Source organism: Sarcophilus harrisii, chromosome 3, assembly GCF_902635505.1.
Source record: "Sarcophilus harrisii chromosome 3, mSarHar1.11, whole genome shotgun sequence".
NCBI lineage: Eukaryota > Metazoa > Chordata > Mammalia > Dasyuromorphia > Dasyuridae > Sarcophilus > Sarcophilus harrisii.
Window position 1 is genome coordinate 52,969,607 of NC_045428.1, and position 6,155 is coordinate 52,975,761.

Consider the following 6,155-nt stretch of genomic DNA (forward strand, 5'->3'; position numbering starts at 1 on the left):
TTAAATAATTTAAAACACAGATTAGTCAGGCATGATTTATTATTGATAAATGACTTTAAATACCTATTAATTTGTTAGAGCTCTATAAGAAGCAAAATAAGTCAGAATTTCCTGAAATTATTTTAATAAATTAATTCCTCAAAAAGTTGAGGAATCAACAAGGGAAACTTCTTTTGTAGATTTGGATCTTAAAAACAGAGGAAATAGTTACTGAAGTGGGAGTTAATGGAAACTTTGTGGAAGAGTGACCATTTTGTTGTAGAATTTTTTGCTTAACCCTCGTTCTTTGATTATCAATATATAATATTCCAGGACATGCAGTCTTTTATTGTAGTTCCCTATAGGTCTTATGCAATTCTCATTGTAGCTATTTTATTTGTTTTTGTTATTGTCATTGTTGTTGCTTGTAAAATTTTCTCTTTGATCTGGCGGCTCAAAATTTAGCAATGATGTTTCTGTATGTTTTCCATATAAGATCTCTTTCATGTGATTATTGGTAAAAAAAAATTTTTTTTTTCTATTTCTACTTTCCACTCTTATTCTATTACTTAAGGACAATTTTCTTTAATTATTTCTTGTATTACTGTATCAAGGTTCTTAGATTTTAGGTAGCTTTCAGGTAGTCCAATTATTCTTATGCTTTCTCTTTTTTATTTATTTTCTAAATCTTTTGGTTTTTTCTCTTATGAGATCTTTTACATTCTTTTCTATTTTTTTCATTCTTTATATTCTGTTTTATCATTCTTGCTCTCTTATAACTTCACTATCTTTCTCTTGTCCAATCATAATTTTCTTTTTTAAAAATGTATTTATTTAAATATTAAATACAAAGTAGAAAAAGAAAAAAAAATTGTCCTCTACCCAGCAGAAGATAAGGGAGGATTCAAAGTATGTGACAATAAAATTCCATTTCAAGAAAGCATATATAATAATAGAAACTATTATATTTATAACTTTTCTTCTCTGCTGTAAATTTTTTATTTTATTCTTTTTCCCCATTTCCTGTTCCCTACATCTCCCAAGCATGCGACAGTGTTTATGTATATACACATATGCATATACGTAAACATAAAACAATATTAATATGTCTAACATATAACATACTGTTATCTCTTGATTGAATCTTTTAAAAATGTTGACTTTGAGATCAATGATTAATACCCCACTTTTTTTTCTAATAAATTCTCCTTCTGATCATTGTTATGTTTGTGTATATCTCTGATGTCCTAACACTGCTAATTCTTTTACTTCTACCTGTCAATTTGTTATTACTTAACCTCCTTTCCCACCCTAATTCTAATTTTGAGTTATTTTCTTAAGACTTTTTTTTTTGTACTTCAGTATCCTCCTCTGAAGATGAATCAGGTCTTCTCTATTCCTATAGTAACTTTCTATTGTTGGGTTCCTTTTCCTTTTTTATTTGTTAATTTTTAAAAATAAAAGTTTGTTAATATAATCACTTCTAGTACTGTGAGGAGGGGGAGGTGCCTCTAGCTTCACTTCATTTCTCTACTCTGGCCCCACCTTTTTGTTAAGTATCCACATCCAGCAGTGTCCCCTCCCAGAGTGTCTGCATTTATGGAGCTGGAGTTGGTTCCTTCTCTCCTAGGGCTGGGTCTCAGCAGGATAGCTAGGTTTGACATTCCTTATCAGTAGACTTTGCTTTAATCTTCCCAGATTTAGATCCCTAATTCATGGACTGTCTGGAAAGTGAAAGTTCCTGTGGCTAGAGTTGAAGCTACTTTGGGCTCAGTTAATACCAGAGCTACCTGCTTGCTGTTCTGAGGAAATTAGCCCAGAAGTGTTTATACTTCCTACTTGTTAATCCTATTGACTTTCTTCTAGCCTTTCTAGGGTTGTTCCAGGAGGACCATTGTTCTTCCCAAACTCATATTTGTTTTTTCACAGGTCTATGTTCACCCTGAGGTAAATTTTGTTTAGTTTGTGGGGGAAATCTAGAGGGCTTGGATTTTCTGATCTACTCAATCATCTTCCCAGAATCTTCCTTCCTTTGAAAAATTTTTGATAGGGAAGGAGAAGAAAAATGAAAATAATAGTAGGATAGAAACTAGCTTTTTAGAGAGAAAATTTCAAAGAGTTTAGGGAAAGATCTGTAGAACACATAGATTGGATCACCTTTCTAAATTAGCAACCCAAGAATCATACTTTTCCCTTCCTTTTTCTTTAGCCCCCATAGTTAATCAATTTCCAAATCTTATAGCTTCTGTTTGCATGGATAGCATCCCTTATATTCATCTCATTTTCTTGACTCAATTTCTACCCAGTTTAGATCCTCTTTATTTTGTTGCAATAGTTCCAACAAGCATTTACAAGAAAAATTTTAGTTATAAAATCGAACTAATAATTAGATTTCCTAATTATTTCTAATAATTCCTAATAAAATCCCTAATAAAAGCTGTTTCTAAATAGTAACTCTTGTGTGATAGTTAAAGGTTTTCAGAGAGCTTTACATGTATAGTCTCAGAATGAATTGCAGCAGTAGCTGGTCTTCAAGAATATACTAAAAGGACCAATTATGGGGGTTGCTCTAAGAGGAATTTCTGTTCATGGGAATTTGGAACGAAATGGTCACTAAGGAACCATTCATTTCTGAATTTCAGTGATTTTGCGTTTCTGACCCCATTTACTGTTAATAACTTCTTTGCATCTGAGAAATAATCTGGTAGGGGAAGAACCTCGGGGTTTCTGGCCAAAATAGATTGCTATTTACATTCTGGGGCAACCAAGTCCAAAGCACTTTACTATTAAGAAAGGGTGGGCCTAGGACCTATTGTCAGTCAATCAATGAGAGCCAGAGTGAATTGAGTTTAAACCTAGAACCGAGTCCAGGGGTCCTCAAACTTTTTAAATAGGGGACCAGTTCATTGTCCCTCAGACTGTTGGAGGGCCGGACTATAGTAAAAACAAAAACTTTGTTTTGTGGGCCTTTAAATAAAGAAACTTCATAGCCCTGGGTGAGGGGAATAATCGAGCTCAGCTGCTACATCTGGCCCTCGGGCTGTAGTTTAAGGATCCCTGAAAGGTGTAAACTCCAAGATTATCTTTCCAGGTTTAGGCAGAGAAAGTGAAGAAGAGTAGAGGGGTAGAGCAAGAAAAGAGTTCACAATTCAATGTGGGACTGAAGGTGTTAACCTTCACCCTTGGAGATCTATATAAAAGGATCTCAGAAGGTAGGGTGGCTTCTGCTCTAGGAGAGTTAATTCAGTCTCTATCTCTGACTCAGAGAGTTCTGGTTGTGCTACCAAAGGAGCTGCCATGGAGGGTGAATTTTCAAACCCAGAGCCTGGCGTTGCGGGAGAGGAAGACTCCAAGTCTAAGAATGGGACGAATGCACACATTTGCTGTGTTTGCTTCCGGCCCAAGACCAATTGTTTTTTGATCAGCTGTGACAATTGCAACAAATGGTTTCATGGTAACTGCGTCAAGATTACAGAGAAGGTGGCCGAGGCTATACAAGAGTGGTTCTGTCTGCAGTGCCAGGAAAAGGACCCCAAACTGGAGCTCCGACATCAACACAAAAAAGTGTGCCATGAGCAGAATGGGGAAACTGAGGCTAAGGCGAGGGACGGTGCTGGGACTCCGTGTCGGGAGATCGCCTCAGATCTCTTTTCAGAGTCTGTGGGAAGTGGGCCCATGACCCTCTCCAAGGACTGCGCCTGTCCCCACAAGAAGACAACACTTGGGACTCTACAAGAAGTATCCAACCTGCAGGAAAAACGGTCAGCTCGGAGCTGTGGGGAGCGTGAGGCTTGCCGGAGCACCGAAGATGGTGGTCACTGTGACTTCTGCCGTGACACGAAGAAATGTGGGGGGGCCCACAAAATCCGACAAAAGTGCCAGCGCCGAGCCCGAGAATCCTATAAGCATTCCCCTTCCTCCGAAAGTCCAGAGCCGGCTATGCGGACACCTCCGGCACCGGAAGACCATTTCCAGACGTTAAAGGAGGCGCGGGAGGCTGTGGCCCCACTCTCTCTTGCGGAGCTGCCTCTGGACCCTGAGATCTACCCGGACTTCCCTGCTGGAGCCTTTGAGGACCACTCTTTGCCATCGTTGAGTGACCCTGAGGATGCCCCTTTCCCGGAGCCGGTACTTCGGGATCGTGTAGTGACAGTAAAACACATCAAACGGCGGTCCGAGACGTCCAAGAAGAAGTGCCAGCGGCAGCGGCAGAAGCAGAGGCGAAACAAGAAGCGGAAACACACGGAACCGCCAGATCCCGAGGACCAGGGCCCCTTGCCCCAGTGTCTGGGCCCCAACTGCGTCCGGCCTGCCCAGCCAGGCTCCAAGTACTGCTCGGATGCCTGCGGCTTGGCGCTGGCTGCCAGTCGCATCTATGAGATCCTACCCCGGAGAATCCAGGAATGGCAGCGAAGCCCGTGTGTGGCCGAAGAATGGGAGAAGAAACTGCTCAAGGAGATTCGAAAGGAGCAGCGGGAGGCGTGGCTGCACGTGCGGGACGCCGAGCGTCGTTTCCAAGAGCTGGAGGATGTCATCCTCCAGGCCAAGCGACAGGTGGTCCAGGAGAACGGGGAGAATAATAATAAGAGATACAGCAAGCATTCAGAGCACCAGATCTTCTGCGTCTCCTGTGGTCACTCTGTCAACTCCCAGGTAGCACTGAGGCACATGGAGCGTTGCTATGCTAAGTATGAGAGCCAGATGATCTTCGGGTCGCTGGAGCCCACGAGAATTGAGGGGGTCTCTCGGCTCTTCTGTCAGGTATACAGCCCCCAGAGCAAAACTTACTGCAAGCGCCTGAAGGTCCTGTGCCCTGAGCACTCCAGGGAGCCCAAGGCACCGGCAGATGAAGTGTGCGGCTGTCCCCTGGTGCGGAATGTGTTTGAGCTCACTGGAGACTTCTGCCGCCTGCCCAAAAGGCAGTGCAACCAGCACTACTGCTGGGAGAAGCTGCACAGGGCCGAGGTGGATCTGGAGCAGCTGCGGGCCTGGGGCAAACTGCAGATGCTCTGGAAGCAGGAGCGAAATATCCAGATGGCAAAGGCCAACCGGGCCGGCCTGCTGGCCCTAATGCTGCACCGGACCATCCAGCACGACCCGCTCACCTCAGACCTGCGCACCAAGCCCGACCACTGAACCTCCCGGCAGAGGATACTGTTTTTGTGCTTCCTCTTCCACTTCCCACTCTCCTCTTCGCCTTGTTCTCCTCCACACCCCCGGCATCCCTATCCCCATCTCCATCCCCTTCCAGCCTTCCTGAGGGACCTATCCTGCCCTCCCTCCTCCCCACCTTCTCTTTGTCTACCTCTACTATCCTCCCCATCCCCGCCCCGACGTGTTAGAGGTGGAGCCCCGACCCTCCAGCTCGGCTACCTTCATTTCTCCAAAAGTGACTGGATCCCCTCCGGATTCCTCAGGACTCTGCAGTTAATGTGCTTTGGTGGACTTGTCATTCTACTCCAATATCTCCAATATTTCCATCTTGTGTCTGCCCCAGTTCCGTTCTTCTCCCCAACTCTTTGGATAAAGTGGAGGCTTGCTTAGTTTAGGTACCCTTCCAGCCGACACCCCTGTAGTGACTGAAGCAGGAAGATGGAGGTCCCAAAAGGGAATGGGGAAGAGAGGACCTGGAGCTGTGGTACAACCCTGAAATTTGTTCACAATAAACTTTGGGGAAAATAAGAAAAAAAGTCCTTCAAAAGACTGGAACTCTTCATTTCCCCAAGAAATTGGTTATTAATAATAATTTCTCTCAGTGGTGTAGTGGATATGAAGCTGGACCTGGAGTCAGTAAAACTCATGTTTCTGAGTTCAAATCCGGCCCCAGGCCCTTAATAGCTATATGATTCCGGGCGTCATTCAACCCAGTTTGCTTCTTTTTTTTTTTTTTTTTTTTTTTTTAAATCTGTAAAATGAGCAACCCACTTCAGCATCTGCTAAGAAACCCCAAATAAGGACATAAAGAGGCAGACATGACTGAACAACAAATGTTTGTGATCTTATTTTTTTTAATTAACCATGTGATTATTTAAATAAAATGTGCTATCATGTTTAACCTATATCTGGTTGCTTGATGTCTTGGGGAGGGAAGAGCAGGGAGGAGTGGGAGGAAAATTTGGAATACAAGGTTTTGTAAAGGTGGATTTGAAAACTATCTTTGCATGTATTTGGGGAAA

The 6,155-nt window shown here is 42.9% G+C and overlaps 1 pseudogene; it reads left to right on the plus strand.

Moving 5' to 3' along the window:
* The first annotated feature begins 3,276 nt into the window (after positions 1–3,276).
* On the plus strand, positions 3,277–5,838 carry LOC100928034 (annotated as a pseudogene).
* The last annotated feature ends 317 nt before the right edge of the window (positions 5,839–6,155 follow it).